The sequence below is a fragment of the Sapajus apella genome, unplaced genomic scaffold (assembly GCF_009761245.1).
Source record: "Sapajus apella isolate SASKATOON/1434 unplaced genomic scaffold, GSC_monkey_1.0 scaffold4, whole genome shotgun sequence".
In the NCBI taxonomy this organism is placed as follows: Eukaryota; Metazoa; Chordata; class Mammalia; order Primates; family Cebidae; genus Sapajus; species Sapajus apella.
In genome coordinates this window covers 6,406,387-6,431,340 of record NW_022436944.1, presented here as the reverse complement: position 1 = coordinate 6,431,340, position 24,954 = coordinate 6,406,387, and positions in this window count along the sequence as shown.

The window sequence follows — 24,954 nt, the reverse complement described above, 5'->3', positions numbered from 1 at the left end:
ATTATCTTTATGTCTGCCTTTATAGCAAGCTTTGAGAAAAAGCATTACAAATTGTATTTTGTAATTTATGTAGTTTCTAACGGTAGAATAGTTCAGATTGTTTAATTCAACACATCACTAGAAGTGCAAATCTAACATTATTTTTAAAATAATTGAATATGATATAATTTGATGATTTAATGTAATAAAATATTTTATCATGCTTTAATAAGTTTTTACAATTAATTTGTTTGTATGGAAAATTAAATAGAAATTTGATGTTCAGACACAACAATTTTAGTACCAGGAATGTAGATCCATCTTTTTACTAAATTTTTAGTAAAGCCATTCCAAAATTGTGTACAAATTACAGGCCTACAGTAAACATCAAATTTTGGAATAAATCAAGTCCAGTATTCCCAATTATCTTTTACTGTGTAAATTTAAAAAAAAAAAAACAAAACTTTGCATATACTATTTTCAAGCATATTTATTTAAAAGTATCAACAATTTTTCTCAAAACAGAAATACAAGTCCAAATGATATATTTAGTTATATTTTATTTTATTAACTGAGTCAATAAATACATCTAGTTTTATGCCTAATATATGTTAAATATTTTGATTTTGCTAGGCTTTCAAAAAAACACAATATATTCTAAATAGTTGAGGTCCTCAAAGTCTTTTTTTTTTAACTTCTATTTTAAGTTTAGGGGTATGAGGGCAGGTTTGTTACATAGGTAAACTTGTGTAATGGAGGTTTGTTGTAGAGATTATTTTATCAAACATGAATTAAGCCTAGTATCTATTTGTTATTTTTTCTGCCCTTCTCCCTCCCCCACCCTTTACCTTCTGAAAGGCTCCAGTGTGTACTGTTCCCCTCCATGTGTCTTCATTATTTAGCTCCCACTTGTAAGTGAGACTATGTGGTATTTGGTTTTCTGTTCCTGTGTTAATTTGCTTAGGATAATGGCCTCCAGTTTTATCCATGTCCCTGCAAAGGACATGATCTCTTTCTTTTTATGACTAGATAGTATTCCATGGTGTGTATGTACCACATTCTTTACTCAGTCTATTGTTGATGGGCATTTAGGTTGATTTCATCTCTTTGTTATTGTGAATAGTGCTGCAATGAACATATACATGTATGCATCTTTATAATAGAATGATTTATATTATTTTGGGTGTTTACCCACTAATAGGATTTGTGAGTTCAAATGGTATTTCTGTCGTTAGGTTTTCAAGGAATCACCACACTATCTTCCACAATGGTTGAACTACTTTACACTCCCACCAACGGTGTGTAAGCATTCTTTTTTCCTCACAACTTCACCAGCATCTGTTATTTTTTGGATTTTTAGTAATAGCCATTCTGACTGGTGTGAGATGGTAACTCACTGCGGTTTTGATTTACATTTATCTCATGATCATTCATGCTTTACTTTTTTCATATGATTGTTGGCCTCGTGTATGTTTTGTTTGTTCTTTGCCTACTTCTTAATGAGTTTCTTTGTTTGTTTTTCTTTTAAGTTTGTTTGTTATAGATGTTGGATATTAGACCTTAGTTGGATGCATGGTTTGAAAAAACTTCCTTCCATTCTGTAGGTTGTCTGTTTATTCTGATGATAGTTTATTTTGCTGTGCAGAAGCATATCCACCACAATCAACAGCATACAAGGTTTGTTCAACAAGTGCAAATTAATAAATGTGATTTATCACATGAACAGAACTAAATATTAAAAAACACATGATAATAGATGTAGAAAAGGCTTTCTATAAATTCAACATTCATTCATGTTAGAACCTCTCAATACACTAGGCATTGAAGGAACACACCTAACAATAATAAGAGCCATGTATGATAAACCCACAGCCAACATCATACTGAAAGGAATGAAAAAAGCTGGAAGCATTCCCCTTGAAAACCGGCACAAGTTGAGGATGCCCTCTCTCACAACTCCTATTTAACATAGTATTAAGTGTTCTGGCTGGGACAATTCAAAAAGAGAAGGAAATAAAGAGCATCCAAATGTCAGGAGAGGAAGTCAAACTATCCCTGTTTGCAGATGACATGATCCTGTATCTAGAAAACCCCACAGTCTCTGCCAAAAAGCATCTTAAGCTGATAACTTCAGAAAAGCCTCAGGATACAAAATCAATATGCAATACTCACTAGCATTTGTTTATAACAGCCAACATTCAAGCTGAGGGCCAAATTAGAAATGAACTTCCATTCACAATTGCCACAAAAAGAATAAGCTGCCTAGAAATATAGGTAATAAGGATTTGAACCATCTTGGTAAGGAGAACTAGAAATCACTGCTCCTTTTGTCAGTAGATGCTATGAGATTAACTGTAACATGATACGTATAGATTTTGCAGAAATATGTCTTTTTGCAGAAAGTATCATTTGGGATAATGGGCTTAAATATAGATAAAGTAGTTGCAGATAACTGAGGCTCTAAAGATAGTGAAAGGTAATGAAACATTGGCAGAGGAAGTCATGCAGGGAATGGGAAAGAAAATGTCACTATTGGAAATATTTCTGAGGGATAAGCTGATGATTGTCTGAATGCCAAGATTATGAACCACCATAGAGGCATGGTTACTGTTTTACCTTTTTAAAAAATTTACTGAGGATATTCAGCAGCATATCTTTTAAAAAGAATCACAGGTGTGTAAAAAAATGAAATATATTTATCTACTGTCTTGTACCTAGTTATCATCAACTAAATTTATATTATGTCAGCAGAAGCCATTTCCAAACTTCTTAGGTTGTGAAGGCCATTAAAAATCCACCAGTATCTCCAGGGATGCTACTTTATAGAAAAAATTATTCCGCAAACAGCAAACAGAGAAATTATTAGAAATGTCTTTGCAAAGTTTTTATTGAAATAATTTTCTCATGTTTATCATTCTCAAAATCAATATCCCTCCAAATTGAAATTCTTATAAGAGGAAAATAATATAACTTGTTTGTAAGATAACACTTTAAGGAAAACTTGTGAAAAGTAGAAAGTGAAAAGGTGTCAGGGTTATTTTTAACGAAATAATAAAAAGAAAATTATACTGTACCTACACAGAAATCATGTCTCAACCATATCTATGCAAATTACATTGATGTTCTATTGTTAAGTGGTTTCCAGTTCCTTTGTATACTCAGGTAGCAAAAAATACTCATTTTATTGAGACCATACATGCATATGACAATATTACAAGAATCTAAACAATTATTTTAGCTAAAGCAATCTTTTCTATTTGAGGTTTAAATATACAAATTAGTTGTAAGTTGCTCTTGTTACTTCAAAATTGAAAGAAGTAACCATTAGTGACATTGCATTTATCTTTTGATTGAAATTGTGATTGAAACATAATAAAATATCTTTCTTGTTCTTGAGCTGTGCTCTACATAATCCGAGTATGTATGTAAATATTTTACATACTCAATAGTGTATTTTACTGTTTTTAATTATCCCATTTGTGATTTTATATTTTATAGTCTTAGGATTACAAGACAATGTCATATTTGATAATATACACAAATAACCAAATTACTTGACTCTTGCTTACTACTCATAATTGTTATTTGCTATATGTTTATGTATAAAATTTAGAGTTACTTTATAAGATAATCTGTAATTAAATGATTCATTTTGGCATATCGACAGCCCTTGGAATATTAGCTATATATTATCATTCCACTGTACACTAATAAAGATAAAATCAATTCCCCATGTAAAGGGTGAAGTAAGTGTGGTTTTTCCCGTCTGGGGAGTTTTCTGAAATGGAGAAGTGGAAGCTCACCTGATTAGCAATATGAGATTATTTTTCTATACCTAGATAGAATCAGTGTATATAGAAGAAAGCTTTGAGTAGCTGGTAGAAGGTAGAAGTTGATCCATAGCTATGAAAAGAGTTCTTTTATTAGGAACTGAAGGACCAAGGTATTTGGATGTAAAAATGTTCCAGCCTTATTGTGGCAATAATGAAGACTCTCAAGTTACTTGCCAAATAGAACAGGACATATAAGGTCAAGGAACAATACAATGTTTCAAACAGGACAGGTATTACCGTTTCATATTCACCCTAACCATTTAACACTACTTTGGATTTAGTATTTCCTCTGCTTTTTTTTTTTTAATATTTAAGCCAGTTTAGCTTCATAAGTGAAATATCTTAGGGAAACTGAATCTACCTGCTGTATCAACTCCTAAGTCCAGTGAATTAACACAGAAAAATATTTTTCTCACTTATGCAAATTCCAAAGCAGATGTTCTTGGTTAAGTGACTTCTGTGGGGTGACCTGTCAATCTAAAATCCTTCCATTTGGGGATAATGCCCCTAAATATGTGACTTTCAGGGACACTGAGGAAGGCGAAGAGTAAAGAAGATTATGCTTGGGAGATTTTTTTTTTTTTCTTAACGTGTCAGATATAGAAAAGGCATGCCTCATTGTTCGTTATATCCTCCTATTTTCTAATCCTTCCCTTCTATGTAGATGCAAGGTTATAGGCTAATGTTGTCTACTATGTACAGAAGAAAAAATGAAATGGCCTTTTGAATGACTTGCATAGTCTCTCACAAGTAATGAAGTAGCATTACTAAAATATAAAAAAATGTTTCACAACAGTAACATTTACATTTGACAGTCAATATTTGTATCAGATTTATTTATATTTGATTTTCAAATCATATTTTTAATGTTTCATGTTAAATCCTTATCAGTTATGGTGTTCATGTTTCAAGATCAGTTTCATCTGTTTAAAGATGTCTAACACATTATCTGATATGCTTCAATTTCCATTTAAATTCAAAATTAGGTATGGCAGCTTATTAAAGTACTAATAAAAGTAAAAGAAGTTTTAATGATTATATAGGAATTGCCTATGTTCAATTAATTTCAACAGAATATCACATGTGACTTTAATATGTATGGAATAAATAGCAGAGTACATATTTTAAAAAATTATACACTGAATAAACAATGTAAAGCAGTCAGCATAATTGTGAAATTGTATACTAGCATACCATTTTATTCAAGACATTCATAATTTTATAACAATGAAAAGTTTTATTGTTTGCAGTCAACAATGCTAAGGTAAAATATTAAGTTAATATTTAGAGTTTATGGTTGATATTCTCTTTGGGATAAATGGTATGCTTATTTTGGTGGGTTGGGTCATTTTTCGAATTACCTTTAACATTGAGATTGGCAACTAAAACATAACAACTTAGCCATTTCCTCTATATTAGAAAAACAGTTGTATCCATTTTGGGCTGTGTAGTTAAAACAAACTTTAATTGCTAATATCAGTTGTTGTTGTTGTTTCCTCAACAAACTTAGAGTAACGTTATACACAGGTGACATTAGTTACTAAACATGAATAATGATTCTTGATGATGCTTTGAGTTGGTTTGCATTATGTACATTACTGCTTGTTTTATTTACTGTGAAATATCTACAAATCTGTCAGGCAATTCTCGCAAGAACCCTGACAAATAATTAAGATTCATAAAACCATGTAGAAGAGTAATTTATATCTAAAAATCTTTACCAAACTAAAATGCTATCACTGCCAGTTTTCCCATTTGTCTTTCAAAACGTCTGTTGTGTGTCATTTATGTGAGCTAAGACCAAGATAGCACTATAATAATTAGAATCATGCAGAATTGTATTTTTATATAAATATTTTTCAAAAAAAATCTCCTTTTACATTACATAAAAATATATATCCATTTCTTCTTCAAAGAGTTCAGTTACATAAGACCACCTGGAATTTTGTTTTTACTTATTCATGTTTTAGGAGAAAGCAAAAGAAAACCCCTGAAGGATTAAGAAAGGAGGGCATCTTCCTATAGTACCAGGTGATCATTCTGAAAAGTAGAATTAGAAATAAATATTTAAAAGCTTAGTAAAATTATGCCCTTTATCAGTCAATCTCTAAGATGGTGTTTAAAGCTATCAAAAATATTATATGTAAATATTATTAAAATAATTATATCAACATAATTTTAATGGTAAAATAATGTATGTACACAACAGAAAGAAACTGTATATTTTAAAAACTATAATAGGTGCTACTGCTTGAAAAGGTACATTGATCCTGAAGTCCGCACATCCTGCCTCCTGTATATAAAACCCAGCAACCCATCTTGTTGATATCCTACTTAGAGAAACACTCTCACACATACGCAAGAAGGCATACCTAGGGATGTTTGTTGAAATACTGTCTGTGGAATTTAAGCTCCATGCAGACATGGAATTGTGTTTACTTGGCTTACAGCTGTATCCCCTGTGAAGGAGATGCATGGTAGGTACTTATATTCATTCATTGTGTGCTACTGTCACTTATAGGTAATTGATGGTATTTTATTTGTTTGTTGACAGTTCTGGAGGCTTGGAAGATATCTATTTATTTATTTTCTGACAGTTCTGGAGGCTAGGAAGTCCCAGATGAAGATACCAATATCTTTCAAGGCCTTCTTGCTGTGTCATCACATGGTGGAAGGTGGAAGGGCAAAAAAGAGAGCCTATTTCCAAAAGCTCTTTTATCACAGCACTAAACCCACCTCTGATTGTGGGAGGATAGAACTCTCTTGCCCTAACTACCTCTCAAAGGTCCCACATCTTACTATTGTTAAAATGACCCTTCAATTTCAACATGAGTTTTGGGCATTCAAACCATAGTAGTGCTTATGAATTTTTTATAGCATAAACTGTGTTGCAGAAGTTTCAAAGCATGAGTTAGAGCTATCGTTAGTGACATCCACTTTTTTGTGTGGTAAAAAACACATGAAATCTACCCTATTCACAAAGTTTTAAGTATGCATGACAGTATCGGTAACTATATGTACATTGTCATCAATAAGTTCTCTAGAACTTTTCCTGATTATGTAAGCAAAACTTAATAGCCATTAGGAAAAAACAGCTCTCCATTTCTCCCTCTTCTCAGCTGCTAGAAACCACATTCTTTTTTTCTTTTTTCTTTTTTTTTTGCTTCTATTAGTTTGACTACTTTAGATACCTCATATAAATTTAATTATCCAGTATTTGTCTTTCTGTGACTTTCTTTCTACACTTAGCATAATATGTTTAATTTTTACCCATGTTGTAATTTATAACGTGACTTTCTTCTTTTTTAAGGTTCAATAATATCCCATTATATAGTTTACATTTTCTTTATGTTCAAAATATCTTCTGTGTGTCATTTATGTGAGCTAAGACCAAGATAATACTATAATAATTAGAAGCATGAACAATCATATTTCTATATAAATATTTTTCAAACAAGTGGTGGACATTTATGTTGCTATTATGTCTTGGCTAATAATTCTTCAATGAACACGGTTTGCAATTATCTTTTCAAGGTTGTGTTTTTGATTCTTTTTGAAGTAAACCAAGAAGTGAAAATGCTAAATGATATGGTAAATCTATTTTTAATTTTTTGAGGAATTTCAATACTAATTTCTAAAGCAGTAGCACTTTTTTTACATTCTCACAAACAGTAGACAAAGGTTCTAATTTTTCCATCTTTTGTCTGACTCTTTTTTTCTGTTTGTTTTGCTTTATAATGGTTATGTTAACATGTGTGAGATTATGGTTTAATTTGCATTTCCCTATTAATTAATGATGTCAATCATCTTTTCATATGCCTGTTGGTCATTTGTATGTTTTCTTTAGAGAAATATCTATTTAAAGTCTTTGTCCATTTCAATTGGGTTATATTACTGAAGAAGTTTTAAAACTTTCTTTTTCTTTTGTTATTAGGTTGCAGGCGTTCCTTATATATTTGCATATTAACCCCTCTCAGATATACGATTTACGCATTTTTTCCAGTTTCATAGATTGGTTTGTTATTTTTTTTTCTTTTTTGCTTTTCTTTCCTACACAGTAGCTTTTTAGTTTGATGTAGTCTGATTTTTATTTCCTGTGCATTTGATATCATATACAGTAAACATTGCCATGACAAATATTATAATTTCCCCCTATATTTTTACTAATATTTTTATAATTTAAGGTCTTACATTTAAGTTGGTGATCCATTTTGAATTAATTTTTGTATGTGGTGTAAGATAAGGATCCAAATTCATTAGTTTTGCATATGAAAACCAATATTCTCAATTATTTGTTGAAGAGACAGTTCCTTCCTCTGCTTGTAGACTTATCACTGTTGTCAAAGATCATTTGATTTTATATTTATGAATTTATTTCTGGGCTCTTTATTCTGTTTCATTTGTTTATGTATCTGTGTTTATGCCAATATCATACTGTTTTGTTTACTGTAGCTATATGTACTCTTTTTTGATGTCAGGAAATCTGATGCCTCCAGCTTAGTCTTTCTCAAGACTGGCAATTCAAAGTCCTTTATGGGTCATATACACTTTAGGATTGTTTTTCAGTTCTTCAAAAAATGCTATTAGAATTTGAAAGAAAATTGCACTAAGGCAGTAGTCCTCTGAATAGTATGAGTATTTTAAAAATATTGAGGTTCAAATCCATAAACGTGAAATGTCTTTCCATTAATTTGTGCCTTATATAATTTTATTCAACAATATTTTGTCATTTCTTCTTTCAAATTTAATTTTTAAAAATTTGAAGGTTTCTATACATACATGTTGTATATATTTATGGGGTACATGACATATTTGGTACAAGCATGCAACACATAATCACATCAGGGTACATGGAGTATACATCTTCTCCTTTCTTTGAGTTATAAATATTCCAATTAGTTATTTAAAAATACACAATTAAATTGTTGTTGACCATAACCATTCTATTGTGTTAGGAAATATTAGATTATTTTTATTCTATCCAACCATGTTTTTTGTACTCATTATCCTTAACCATCCCCATTCCACACCTCACACTCCCTTCCATGCTACTATTCTCAGCCTCTGGTAACCATTCTTCTGCCTTCTATCTCCATGAGTTCAATTCTATTAATTTTTAGCTATGACAAATAAGTTAAAATCCTATTAAAATTTGCCTTTCTGTGTCTGGCTTATTTCCCTTAACATAGAGTTCTATAGTTATATCCATATTTTTGCAAATAACAGAATCTCATTCTTTTTCATGGCTGAATAGTACTCCATTGTTTATATGGACCATATTTTATTTATCGATTTGTCTATTGATGGACACTAAGGTGGCTTCCAAAATGCAGCTATCATAAATAATGCTTAAGAATACATGGGGGTGCAGGTATCTCTTTGATATATTGATTACTTTTTTTTTTATAGTGTATTATTTATTTGTATTATTTTTGTACTTAGGTTCTGAGTACATGCGCAGTTCATGTAGGATTGTTGCATAGGTACATACATGGCAAGGTGGTTTGCTGCCTCCATCTCCCAGTCACTTATATCTGGCATTTCTCCCCATGTTATCCTTCCCAAACCTCCTACCCCTTGCTGTCACTCCCTTAGTCCCCCGCAACAGACCCCAGTGTATGATGCTCCTCTCCCTGTGTCCATGTGTTCTCATTGTTCATCACCCACCTATAAGTGAGATGCTATGTTTGATTTTCTGTTCTTGTGTCAGTTTGCTGAGGATTATGGTTTCCAGATTCATCCATGTCCCTACAAAGGATACAAACTCATCATTTTTTATGGCTGCATAGTATTCCATGGTATATATGTGCCACATTTTCCTTGTCCAGTCTATCATTGATGGGCATTTGGGTTGGTTCCAGGTCTTTGGTATTGTAAGCAGTGCCACTATGAACATACATGTGCTTGTCTTTATAATAGAATGATTTGTAATACTTTGGGTATATACCCAGTAATGGGATTGCTGGGTCAAATGGAATTTCTATGTCCTTGAGGAAGTGCCACACTGTCTTCCACAGTGGTTGAACTAGTTTATATTACCACCAACAGTGTAAAAGTGTTCCTATTTCTCCACATCCTCTCCAGCATCTGTTGTCTCCAGATTTTTTAATCATCGCCATTCTAACTGGCGTGAGGTGGTATCTCAATATGGTTTTGATTTGCATTTCTCTATTGACCAGTGATGATGAGAATTTTTTCATATGTTTGTTGGCCTCATATATGTCTTCTTTTGAAAAATGTTTGTTCATATCCCTTGCCCACTTTTAGATGAGTTTTTTTGGTATTCTTTTTCTTGTAAATCTGTTTTAGTTCTTTGTAGATTCTGGATATTAGCCCTTTGTCAGATGGGTAGATTGCAAAAATTTTTTCCCATTCTGTTGGTTGCCTGGTTCACTCTAATGATTGTTTCTTTTGCTGTACAGAAGCTCTGGAGTTTAATTAGGTCCTATTTGTCTATTTTGTCTTTTGTTGCCAATGCTTTTGGTGTTTTAGTCATGAAGTCCTTGCCTATGCCTATTTAGAATTTAAAGAGAGATTGTGGAGACTATAGAACACAATTAGAAGAAGAGTCCAATGTTAAGGCTGACAAAGAAGAAAGGGCACCTAAGAAAGGACTTTCCAACATTTCTGATGAGTTTTATATTTAGTTCCAGTTCATAGTTTTAGTACTATCTAGGGACTGAAAAGGTCACAGCAGTGGGTATAAGAGCCAGAAGCTTGTCAACTTTTGGTAGAATGTTTTCTATTCCAATTATAATACAGACAAAGTTTGAGAAAAAACTTAGTATAAAGAAGGGGATTAAGTTTTTTGTTTTTGTTTTTTGTTCTGTCACCTCAGAAGTGTAGGCAGAAGTTCACAGATGTTTTGGTCTGGAACTGGTAATTAAGAAACGTTGAACTCATCTTGAAGAGCCCAAATACAACTAACATAAAATTACACTGTCAGCTCACAGCAGAACCAAAAACTGCATTTTAATTTAATTATCTGAGAAATGGGAGGATAATGTCTCAGGAGACTTTTAGAGTACAGATTTGAAAAGAAAAAAAAAAGCAGAAAATATTTAAAGTATGTTGATTCAGAATAAAGCCAATAAACCTGAAGATCATTGTATTCTCATTAAATATATTTAATTATTCTCAAGAAAAAAATCTTTCTTATTTATTCTCAAGATTAAAATGCAATTTTTGCAATTAAATAAAGTGATAGATCATAGTATTGTAATATTTATATTTACTAACTTAAAAGTGAGCATAACTAAATATTTCCAATTATTCTCTGATTTATCATAGGAAATATTGAATCGCTTGTTTAAATATTCATAAAAAGATGTAAGATACCATGGCCATAAGATATTTGAGCAAATTAAGCAGTAAGGAAGTTATAGGTATGTTAAAAACATAACTTGATTCCACATATTCCTTCAGCATCTCATCCCCAAACACAAGTCAAATATGTTGTGAAAATTTCCTTTGAGTATTTCTAAACATTTTCCTTCTACAATATTCATCAGAAGATGGCAGCAAAATATCATAATCCATAATGTTTACAAGTCTTTTCCAAAAGTGTAATCAAATTGTTTGAAATAGTTATAAAAATCTATTTTATTCTTATTTAAACTGCTAATGTGTTGAAATCCTACTTGGCTGAATAATGCAACAGCACACTGATGTTTGAAGGCAGTGGGATGAGAGGCACTTTATAATTTGAATAACTCTTCAGCAGAAATAACCAATTTATTTGATCCTTTAAATTAGTGAAAATGGGTGCATAGCATTTTGAAGATTTTTTTTATTTCCTTAGAGAAGTACTTTGAAAAATTACTACAACACAGATTACAACATAAATTAGTTAAAAGACAAATTTATTTGGAAATATCTGACATATTTGTACATGAAATTAAGACTCAAAAGCTGTTTGATTTACTTTTTCTGAAGAATAGCTAAAACAATGTATATTTTACTTCCTGAATCAAAAAATGAAGAAATGACATTCTGTGGTGAATTCAATTTTTTATTTTTAACATCTAAATAAGTTACTTTTAAATTGATCTATTTTAATAGTTTCTTTGCTAATGATATCTAATATTCTATAAGACAGGTAAAATTGTATATAAAGAAAATTTGACCTTGATAAGGTTATCATAAGAATGGAAGTACCTAATGAAGGAATAGTTGAGAACCATGTGATTAAAATTTCTGCACATCAAGCTATGGGGTTGGAACTTCTTGCCTCAGTATTTGGAGAGACAGATTGTTTGAAAATTGTTTATGTCAGTTATTTACATATTATAGATAGGTATTGATTATATGTTGATTAATCACATTCTGCCTGTCAGCCCTTTCCTCTACCCTTTTTTACTCTGCTATGTGCTATGAGGCCTGGGAGTCTGTGAATCCTATCTCCAGCGTTAATTTGGCTGGCTTCCTCTTAGAGTCTGACCATGGGGCCACTGGAAAAGGACTGATAGATGAGAGGAGGGAACAAGAGGCTGGTTTACTGTTCCAAGAAGCCCCCCCTCCACATGTCTGAGCACCAGCCTAACTGTGGCTCTTTCTGAAATCTAAACACCAGCCACGTGTACCTACACAAATGTGTAGGAACTCACTGGAAAATACTATGAGAGATGTAAAGTGTCTATAAGATACAGTGTCTATGTGTGTCCCTTAGCAGTATGATGCAGACTGGCCAGGGATTTCCAGGAGACAAGACCACCTCAGCACAGATACAATTCTCATAAACCTTAAAACAAAGCTTGCCCTGACAAGAATAGCTTAAACTACCTTTATAAAAGAAATACCTGGTAACTGACCCTGCATTTACACAGATATAGGAAAGGAAGAAGAATCCCTTAATCTCTGAGAATGGTCTTTGGACAGAAATCTACCTGACTGTTTTTGACCCATGCCACCAGCCTCCTCTCGCTGTCCCACTTTTAAGAGTGCTGCCATAATAAACCATTTGAATATCAATCATGTCTAAGGCTCGTCTTTGACACACATTGAATCAAATGGCAAAATCACCCATTTGAAAGCTACTTAGCAAGGACTACATGGAATCCTCAGATACAACATTCACATCTCTTATTTCTCCAGCTCTGGTGATTTAAGCTGTTTCCTGCTGTTATCAACCCTGAGATTCCTCCACTTACTCTGTTGGTTCTTTCAACTTCCAACATCTATGTAATCAGTTCTCTGTATTAAATTTCCTCTCTTTGAAATACCTATTATGGATTCTTGCTGGATGCATATTATCTGATAGGAAAATGCAATTAAAACCCAGCAAGATAGTTAGTTTTAAGAAAATACTGTCCCTGGCTTGTATTGTCTCATTTCATTGTTATTTGATTCAGGTTTTCAGTTTTTAAAACCATCCAGCTTATTTTTGTCCCACAAGAGAAACTGCACTGGAGAGACTAGTAACAGAAAGAACATGCTCATATAATAGCATTTTTCATCTGTATGATAAACTCACAGTACCTATGCTGAAATCCACAAGATTGTATGAGAAATGCTCTGTGATGTTTGAAAAAGTCATTATAAGAGAAATAATTGTGTTTGTGTTTTATGAATTCTGAATACATGCGTATGCATGAGTGAGGACTGGGATATCTTGAGATTTAAATATATGTTGTTCAATTACTTTCTGTATTATGAAAACAAAGTGAGTGCAAGTGAGAGTTCAGGAATTACAACTTATCTCTGCTCTCTGAAATAATAATTTCTAACTTCAAACCCAGTTAGTTAAGCAATAATTGTAACTATAGGAAATAATTAAAACAAACAAACAAACAAACAAAAAAAGCTGTGGTGCAAGTTAGTAGGTGACACAGATGCCTAAGATGACTTCACAGAGTAACAGACTAAAACTTTGCAAGGTACAAAACTTGGAAATCATAAAGCAAACAATTTGTATTAAAAAGGCACATCAGGTGATGTAAAATCATTAAACCCAAGACAGATATTTAAGAATAGGTCTCTAATCCACGTATTGAAACTAGTAAGAACAAAGTCACGTTCTATTAATGAGGAGAGCTAGACAGTTTACCAGGACATTCATAAAACCGTTGACCAAAAATTGGGACCAAATCTGTAGAAAGCATTTAGTCCTCAGAACATGCAGGAACCTGCTTCTCAAAAAGCTGCAGAAAGTTAGATGTGATAGGATACGGAGGCTAGAATGTGGGCTTCACACTAACTGTACTTGTTGATTCATCTTCAGTACTGGAGGTGGGAAATGCAGGAAGGGAGTGATTTGTTCCAGTTTTCAGGTGATTGAGAGATTGGGAAGTAGGATTGGGAGGAAGACATTTATACTTTAACAAGACAAACTAAGTTAACAAAACCCTTGGATATTGTAGGACGTAGAAGCTTCAGGATTAGCATCATTATTCATTTATCTAACTCAGAAGTTTCAGTATCATGACTTCCTTTTTGATTTATTACCACTACATTTTATTTATCTAAATTATAAGCATTAAGATTATGCTTATAAGTATTTCATTATCTTATTTGTGTTTAAACGCCAAGGCTTGTAGCTCTTTAAATTTAGAAACAAAAATATTTAATTCTATCGTTTGCTAAAATTTTATATTCCCATTGAACTTCAATAAAATAAATGCAATTTCAGAAAGCAGTTTTCTTTTCCTTTGGTTACATTTTCAGTAATTTTTTTTAAATGGCATCTAAGAGAATAATTTGTGGCATATAAATATATGAGAGAAATTCAAAGAACTGTAGAAAATGAGTAAATCAAAATAAGTAGATTAAAATGCTAGAGTTTTTTACTCCTAGTTTCATGGTTTATTAACATTTCATACTATGGGAAAATAATTTTTCCTTAACAAATTAATGTATTTTCTTGATTTTATGCATATTGAACTTGATTTTATCTTGAAACCAGATTTTCATTATATTAAAAAAAGTTTATTTAAATAACAAAGAGTAAAAAGAAAACTTTTTAACACATAAAATTGTCTTGTTTTTCTGGATTTAAAAATATATTTAATTTTAAATGATTTAAATATTTCAGTCTGGTCATAATACCATGTTATTTTAATTCCCACCTGTGGAGGCTAATGTACAAAAGTTAACAGTAGCTTGATACAGAATGACCAATTAGTGAGATGGAAACAGAGATTATTATTTTTTAAGTGTTTCTGTCTTTACACAGACAATTTTTAAATGGTAAAGTTCTATTGGCCATTAATGCTTGATTATAAAGTCAAACCTGCTACAAGAAAAAAGAAACATATGTTAAAATTAAGCATTTTAAACTAAACAGCCCCATCCTTTTCAAACTTCACTCATCCCATGACTCCATACATATTTTTGAAAATATATTCAATTTAGCATTTGGATCTTTTCATGTCAATCTCCTGCTCATGAGGAATACTCTAAGTTCATAGCTTGTAACTCTTTGCATATATAGACAGCTGATGACAAGTGGGAATATCACGTCACCTCTCAGAGTGGAACTGGGTAAAGGGGCCTGAGGGACCAAGAGAGAAAGGCACTGGCCTGAAGCATAGGCAATTGCAGATCCAAATGCTCTGACTTCCTGCTTCATCCTAGGCCAGGTAGAGACATTAAACAGAACATCTCTACTCTGCATAACTGCCAAGGTTTCTTGGAACTTGAGCTATATTCTTAGTCTCATTTTCTGTTTTGATGGAATAAGTCATCTTTCAAAAACTGTTATGTCTTTCAGAAATTTTATATTTGGCTGGGTTCACTGGATCACACCAGTAATCCCAGCACTTTGGGAGGCCAAGGAGGAAGGAAGGCTCAGGCCAGGGAGTTTGAGATCAGCCAGGGCAACATAGTGATACCCCATGTCTACAAAATAATTAAAAAAATAAACAGGCACAGTGGCACACGCAAGTAGTCCCAGCTACTAGGAGAAGAGGTGAGGGGTGGAAGTGTGAGAATCACTTGAGCCCGAGGTTAAGCCTGCAGCGAGCTATGATCTCACCCTTTTGAGACAGGGTCTTGCTCTGCAATCCAGTATGGATGACAGAGCAAGACCCTGTCTCAAAAGGAAGAAGATGAAGAGAAGAAGAGGAAGAGGAGGAGGAAGAGGAAAAAAACAAAATCTATAAATTTAAAGTTTATTTTTCTAAACGAGCTCGTTCAAAATTTTTTTTTTTAAACGAAGTCTTACTCTGTTGCCCAAGCTGGAGTAGTGGCTTACTGCAACCTCTGCCACCTAGGCTCAAGTGATTCTCCTCCCTCAGCCTCCTAAGTAGCTGGGATTACTGATGTGCACCACCAGCCCAGCTAATTTTTTGGTATTTTAGTAGAGACAGGTTTTCACTGTGTTGCCCAGGGTGGTTTCAAACTCATGAGCTCTGGCAATCTGCCCCCCTCGCCCTCCCAAAGTGCTGGGGTTACACGGGTGAGCCACTGAGCCTGGCCCCCAGATTTTCTTAATTGACTGGATTCTGCTGTGTGGAGAGGTCTATGCTCAGAATTTTTTTTACATATAACTTTAAAGGCATTTGTTCAATTTTATTCCAGTGTTCTATATTATTGGATATAAACTTGATTTGTATCTTTTTAAAGAGTTGAAACGTGTTTTGTCTCTCATGTCACATACGTTGTAATCATGCATTTCTTTGTTGTAATTATATCAAGCATGCTTAAGCTTTGAGAGCGTCTATATACCTTTGTATGGGTTTGAGGTCATCAATATGAATTTTAAACATTCCATCCTGTTTTACTACTTTTAAAATTTCAGTTTCAGTAATCCTTCGTGTTTATGTTCGTTCTCTATTTTCGTATTGTGTGAGTGTTTCAAATATCTTGTGATGTTTGCCTGTTCTTTTATTTTATTTTATTTTATTTTTTGGTGGGCCACCGTGCCCAGCTAATTTTTTGTACCTCTTATATAGAAGGGATTTTGCTTTGTTGCCCAGGCTGCTCTCGAATTCCTGGGCTGAAGTCATCCTCCTACCCTGGCCTCCTAAAATGCTGGGATCATGGGCATGAACCACTGCACTTGGCCTGAATTCTCCAATCTTAGTCTGAGAATAATAGGAATAATTATATGAGTCAGATCCAGATTCCACAAATATTTATTGAAAAGCTACTACAGGCTGGGCATGGTGGCTCATGCCTGTAATCCTAGCACCCTGGGAAGCCAAGGTGGGGGGATCACACGAGCCTGGAAGACTGAGACTCCAATAAGCCATGATCCTGCCACTGCACTCTTGCCTGGGTGAAAGAGTGAGAATCTGTCTCAAAAAAAAAAAAAAAAGCTGCTACATGCGAGCCACTGTTCTTTTTCTTTTCAAGAAGAAGTTAGCTGGTTTGAATATTTTGAATATTTTCTGCTGTTATGCAATAGTTGTCTTTCTAAAATAAGCCCTCCCCCTGAATGGACACATCACTATGTCATGTTGGACTTGTACCTCGGGTATTTCCACTGACTGTGACACACACCCCCCCCCATACACATGTACACACATACTCCTCTTACCTGTTTAATTTCCTCCATATCACCTATTCATACATACAATATGGACACTGTATCTATGTGTTAATGGATTTCTTTCTCTTCCTTCTCCAGAACACACGCTCATGATGCCAGAGGGTTTAGATTGTTTGATAAGCTTCTATATTCTAAATATTGAGAAGACTACCTGAGCAAATATTTGTAGAAAGAATGTGTAAATCAATGGCTAATAATTGCCCCTCCCTACCCTCTGTGCAAGAATATGGAGAAGAACTCGGTGGCGTATCAATACCCGTGAGACAACCCTGACATCTCCAGGTATATTTTGCAATTGTAAGGTCACACAGTGCAAATGATTTTGCCTGGAAGTAAATACCATACATGGGTGAGCAGTGATGTCAGGCGGCAAAGCTAATCTATAGACATCTTCTAGAGAGGAATTGCTGCACATTTCTGTACCACATTCTTAACCTACCATCTTTTCTCACTGATTCCTCATTAGTAGTCACTTCAGATCTCTGCAGAAAGATCACCTGTAATCTCTGACTCAAGTCTTTTGTGAGCCTGCGGCTATTGTTTGTTGTTGTTATTGGAGACCCAACATCTCAATTTTGCTGTTCACTTTCCTCACATTCTCCTTACTATTTTGGGGTTGCTTCCTTTTCTTGTTCTAATTTATCTTTAAGGGATAGGGGAGACCATTTCCATACGCCCCGTCAACAGTTTAACTTGCGTATTGTTCAAATCTTGCATTGCTATAAAGAACTGCCTGAGACTGAATAGTTTATGAAGAAAAGAGGTTTAATTGACTCAAAGTTCCACCGGCTGTTCAGGAAGCATGGCTGGAATGGCCTCAGTAAACTCACAATCATGGCAGAAGTCCAAGGGGAAGCAAGCACCGTCTTCACATGGCCAGAGCAGGAGAGAGAGTAAAGGGGGAGGTGCAAGGCACTTTTCAACAACCGGGATCTTCTGAGAACTCACTAATTTTTATGAGAACAGTAATGGGGAAATCCACCCCCATGATTCAATCTCCTTCCACCAGGTGCCTCCTTCAACACTGAGGATTACAATTCAACATGAGATTTAGGTGTGAGCCAAATCATATCAACCTGGAGGCCTGGTGTTTCTTTATTCATTGATTAGCTGCACATTAGTCCTTCAAGGTAGCCTAAGGTCGACAATTATGTAAAGAGGCACACATATTACTTCTCTCTCTTTTTTTTTTTAATGGTACTTTAGGTTCTGGGGTACATGTGCAGATCATGCAGGATTTTTGCATAGGTACACACATGGCAATGTGGTTTGCTGCCTCCATCTCCCCGTCACCTACACCTGGCATTTCTCCCCCTGTTATCCCTCCACAGCCTCCCCACCACCCCACTGTCCCTCCCTTGGCTCTCTGCAACAGACCCTAGTGTGTGATGCTCCCCTCTCTGTGTCCATGTGTTCTTATTGTTCAACACCTGCCTATGAGTGAGGACATGCGGTATTTGATTTTCTGTTCTTGTGTCAGTTTACTGAGAATTACTTCTTCAGTATGTCAGTACAACATGAGGAGGGATAAAGAGCCCATCTAAATCATTAAGTCAAAAATGTATCTGTCAATATGTTATTTTCTATACATTTGCTGGTCACAGGATTTTACTAGTGGCACATACAGCTACCTAGTAGACTTTTGTAATCAGCAGTATAGAAATTAGTATGTATTTTTCCTAGCAGCAAAATACTGTGGCAAAACTATACCAGTATAATAAATGGAGAATCCATCATTCCAACCCAGTTTTGACTTGAGGATTTAAGGAGTTTCGTATTAATCCAGAATGACCTACTCAGTCTAGGAATAGTTCAGGAGAGATACTATGTCACAAATGCCAGACTGCTTTTGAAGGCATGTGAGATATTTATTTGTGTTCAGTTATAAAATATTTTTATTATCAAGACTGTAGTTTTAAAATGTTTAGAGAAAGAAAATTATATTCTAAAAGAGCCTCAAATTTTGCTTTCTTCATATGTCTAATTTAACAATAAGAAGACGAGACATGGTCCTAATTTCTTTCAGATAGCACAAAGAGCAGAGAATAAGAAAAATCATTACTCAAGTTATTAAAAAATCACTTGTGCTGACCTGCCTTTTTAAAAATAGAGGCTTCTATTCTTAAGACCAAAAGAATTCCATTGGTCTTAAGCACACCCTGATTCCTTTCCGATGGCATGCCAAAAGAAGTTAAGGATCATCTACTGATAGGTAACTTGCTGTCTCATACTTAATATTTTCTTTATTTTTAGTGGTAATTTTATATGTCTCTCAGGAGGAGTCAAGCATGGTCTAGATTTCTAGTGAGTTTCTGAACTTCCTAATCCATATTACTAGATAATATTTAAATCACTCCTAACAATGGTTAAAAAAAAAAAGGCCTTTATTATACATACAACTTGCTAATGATAATACTGCAATCCTAACAAAATATATTAATATTTATCATATACATTGCAAAGGTGAGGAAGTGACATTTAGAGGGGTTAAGCAATGTTTCAAATGTTATATATCTTTTAAGTGAAAGATCTGAAATTTGAACGTTGTTGGATCTAACTGCAAGTGAACACTCTGCCCCACTGTATTTTCAATTTTCTGATAGGAATTTTCACTGTCTCAATGTATGAGAAGTGATGTTATCTCAATGTATGAGATAACCACCACAAAACAGCAGCAATGTATGAGGGAGAAGTTAATCCACTCATTATATCTCCTGATATAGACTCGGGAAATAACATTAACAGCATTGTTCCATGATTCTCTTTTAAAATGGTACAGTTGTCTTAGCAATGTTACAAGCCCTAATGTTTCTTGCGTCTAATGAAAAAAGAATTCTCATCTGTTAATGTGTTGGCTAATTATTTTGCTGACTATTCCTTCAAAGGTCTAGCAAAGATTCCTTTTAATTAAATTGAGGATCAGGTATTTCAAATTCAGAGGTTTTCATCATTAAAAAGTGTTGCATGTAACCTTTGTATGCTGAAAAGTTAACAATATCTTCATTATTAAAAGTTTTGTGACACATTTTGCTTGAATATCAAATTTGAGTTCTAAAAAGTCACTAAAGTTACACATGTTATTTTGTATAAAAAGTAAAAATAATATAATCTACGTATTTTCTTCTTTTTCTCAATGATTAAAGTGACAGTCATCTGAGTATACCATTACAGTGGTCTTTGATCTAATTTTTCCTCCACTTCTTCCTTTCTGAATCCTAAATTTGTTGATTTTTTTTGTGCTAAAGTGTATAAGCCATAGCTATTTCTCTAAAACAGTATATTATAGGCAAAAGAATATTAAACTAGGAATCAGAAGAATGGGCTTTAAAGTAAAGTTCAGTCATATATTAATGGGGTATATTAAACAGCAATTTAAAAGAATCCATGGCACAAGACTGCTATGAGGATTGAAAGAGACAATCTTTCAATGTTAATTGTAGTGTATAGGAGACATTCAGTAAGTGTTAGGTTTCCTGCTGTCTTAATTAAATGAGCTTAATAAGGAAGTAGTCATTACAAAATGATACTATTTTTATCAAAAAAAGCAAACAACATCAACAACAAAGAATTATGTATACATACGTGTATGTGTATATCTATTTATCAAATTTGGGGTTGTGATGCAAAATGTGGTAAGTTTCATTTAATGAAAATAATATTCACATCAAAGCTTTTAGAATTATGACAATAACTCAAAGTCAGATTCTGTATAACTTTGAAATAGCCTTAGAAAACAGCAAAAATATGTGCAGTTAACACCATGAACACATTAACACTAATGAGCTCATTGGAGGTGAAATTATTTTCTAAGCTGTGTTTTGTCTGTACTTTCTCAACTTCCTAGTCATATCTCACTTCTTTCTAATCTGACTTCTGCGTACAACACACCACTGAAACCTTAATTCTGAATTTACTAATAGCTTCATAGTTGCTAAATCCAGGGGTATATTTTTCAGTTATTATATTATTCAATCTCTCAGTGATAGAAGAGGCAATCTGGCACGAGTCTTGCTGTGGACTGAACTGTGCCCTCCTCAAAATTCATATGTCTTCCAAACTCAAGAACTGTGAGAAACAAATATCTATTTTTTAAGCCATTTCATCAATAGTATTTTCTCACATAAGCCAGAGCAAAGTTACATGGGCCTTGAGCCTTACTGCATGTTCTTGATGAGAAATCAAGTCTCTGACCACTATTTACTCTGTGTAGGAGAATAGGTCCTTAGATGGCCTTGGTCATCCTGGCTTTTGCCTTCTTCTTGAAGTTCTTGTTAGAAACCACAGAATGTTTCAAGAATGCAACATCCTGAGAGAAGGAGAAAGTGTCTAGAACAATCTGGGATGAGTCCTCATTCCTCTGGGAACAGAAGGTTTGACAACTCTTGATTGAACTCAGTGAGTTTTTTGCTATACCCAGGACATATAAACCCATGGCAGAGCATTCAGGGGTCCCTCAGATCTCCATCTGCACTGGGCAGCTTTCTTAAGCTGTGGAAGACCAGGCTGCCATGGATCCTAGGCTTCTTTCTATCCTTGCTGACTATTGCTAAGTAATAAATTCACTTTTACTGACATCATGTGAGTGCTCTGTCTGACCAAACTCAAGCAGGTGGTAACCTGAGCTCCTTCCAGATTTAGAAACCTTTGTACTCTGGACTTCAGTCAGGGCTGTGTTTGCAATGAACACATTGAAGAATTATACAGTTTTTGCCTTGGGGAAAATGAATAGGCTTGCTTACCATTTTCTATACAAGGCAGGCTTCCCAAGCTTCATGTTCCTTAGCTGCAATATAAAACCACTGTATATGCAGAATTCTTATGGGCTTGATGGCATCATCACTTAGAATTTGGGAGCAGAGAAGAAATCCCATCCAGATGCCAGGAGCATATCTGTCCTTGCAATATATTATATTAGTTCCATCTCTTGATGTCTTTATCAGAGACTCAACTCCCCCAACATTGGAGAGTGCCCTCATATTGATACATACTGCATTATGAAACTTTATGCTCTACTCCCTTTGTTCAACCCACCCAGGATCAAGTCCTAGATGTCTTTTCCTGGAAACTGCTGAAATGTGTTTACTAAGTCGATTACTTCATTGTCTCATACTTTTCTTCCCTCAGTAGAATCAACGCTTCCCCAAGGAATCTAAAAAAAACACTACTGAAATTAATTAGTAAATTTAACAGCATCACAGTATGCAAGGTTCACAGACAAAAATTAATTGTAATTATAATCTTATATATCAGCATTCAGCAAACTTTTTCTGCAATGTACTATATAGAGAATATTTTAGGGTTAGCAGGCCATACATCCGTCACAAGCTCAGCTCTGCGATTATTGTATAAGTGCCCATGCACAAATTGTAAGTCAACGAGAGGGTTATGTTCTAATAACATTTTTTACAAAAGTAGACTGTAGGCTAGATTTGGCTTGTAAGCTGTAGTTTGCCAACTCTTATTATATTCAATGAATTATGGATTAGAAGACTTGGCATTGTATCTAATTAACTAATTTTTTAAGTCTCCTTTAATTTCCTTCATCCATATTCTATAGTTTTCAGTGTAAAGTTCTTGTGCATCTTCTACTAAATTTATTCCTAAGAATTTGATGGATCCTGTTGCTATTATAAGTTGAATTATTTGTCTAAATTTATTTTCCAATTTTTGGCTGCCAGTATATAGAAATATAATTAATTTCTACATATTGACTTTATATCTACAATTTGTCTAAGTTACCTTATTAAAGTATTTCTTTTTTTTAACTTTCTTTTTTTTTTTTTTTTTCTTTTCTGAGACAGAGTCTTTCTCTGTCACCCAGGCTGAACTGCAGTGGTGAGATCTCTGCTCACTGAAATGTCTGCCTCCAGGCTTCAAGCAATTCTCCTGCCACAGCCTCCCAATTAGCTGGGATTACAGGTACGATGCTGGCTAATTTTTGTATTTTTAGTAGGGACGGTTTTGAGAGGTTGGTCAGGCTGGTCTCAAACTCCTGACCTCAGGTGATTCACCCACCTCAGCCCCCCAGAGTGTTGGGATTACAGGCCTGAGCCACTGCTCCGGCCCAACTTTCATTTGAAGTTCTGGGGCATATGTGCAGGATGTGAAGGTTTGTTACATTGGTGAATATGTGCCACAGTGGTTTACCTGTTCATGTCTTTTGCTGTTTTCCTAATCGGATTTCTTTGCTGTTTTCCTAATTGAATTGTTTCTTTAAAAAAAAAAAAAAAAAAAAAAAAGCTGCCTCTTAAATTATGTATATATCCTAGATACTAGTCATTTGTCCCATGTGTGGATTGCAAATATTCCCACACCCCAGGCCTTCTGTACTTATTGTTTCATTCCCTTAAGACATTCTTATGGGAGCAAATGTTTTCATTTTACTGTGATCCAATAGCTTTTTTTTTTTTTCCTTTTGTGTCTAAGAACTCTGTGTCACATTAGATCCTGGAAATTTTCTTTTATTTTTAAAAAGGTTTTTGATTTTACATTTAAGTCTATAATCCACTTTGAGTTAACTTTTATACAAGGCATGAGACTTTGGTAGTTTTTTGTTTGTTTTATGTTTTTGCTCCTTATGGATGTCCAACTGCTTCAGCATTATTTGTTGGAAAGACTATCATTCCTCCAATTAACTACTTTTGCACCTTTGTAAAATAAGTCAGACATATTTGGGTATATATTACGGGATTCAGTATTTTGTTTCATTGATTAATGTATTTATCACTTTGCCAATACCACAATTTCTTCATTATTATAGCTATACAGTAAGCCTTAATCTTAGGTTGATTAAGTTGCTTTAGTTTTCTATTTGAGATCATTTAGATATTTGGGATTTATGCCTTTTCATTTAAATTTTCGAGTAAACATATTTACATCTCCAAATAGCTCTCGAGATTTTGATAAGAATTAAACTTACTGATTAATTTTCCAAATTATGAACACAGTATAGCTCTCCATTATTTACATTCTATTTCTTACATAAGCATTTTGAACTCTACCATATAAGGCTTATGTAAGTTTTCTTAAGTTTTTACCTATTTCATTTTATTTGAATAACTTGCAAATAATGCTACGTTTTAAATTTCAGTCTACGTATGTTTACTGTTGGATGCTTTTACAAATTAAGTAATAAATTTAGTTAAGTATGTAGTAGAGGATAGTTTTGAACACAATATATAAAACCTGACAGTGCTGGAACTTCAAATTTCTCTTCAAATTCACACAGCATTATGTTAGCCAAAACATTAAAATTTTATTCTAAAATATTTTAAAATTAGATTGAATACATGCTTCAATACATAAATAATTTTTTAATTAATATATTTAGAGTATCATTTTTTATGAAGCCATTGATTAATGTGCTGAAGTCTTGGATCTGGGGGTAATTCATAGAAACAGTTTGTCACAGGAAAGAGACATAAGGTATGTTTTAAACATTTTTAGTTTGAAAATTCATTTCATTTCAGACAGTTCTGTGTTTGCAAAGAGGCTAAAAAAACTGCATTAAAAACTTGGCAATTCAATTATTTAGATGTATAAGGCATTAATTATTATTGGAAACCAGGGTGGAGTCAGCTTCGTTTCTCTGCATCCTTAAAAGGCAGAAATGTAATCACTGAGCATTAATATCATGTTGAAGTAGTTCCCCTG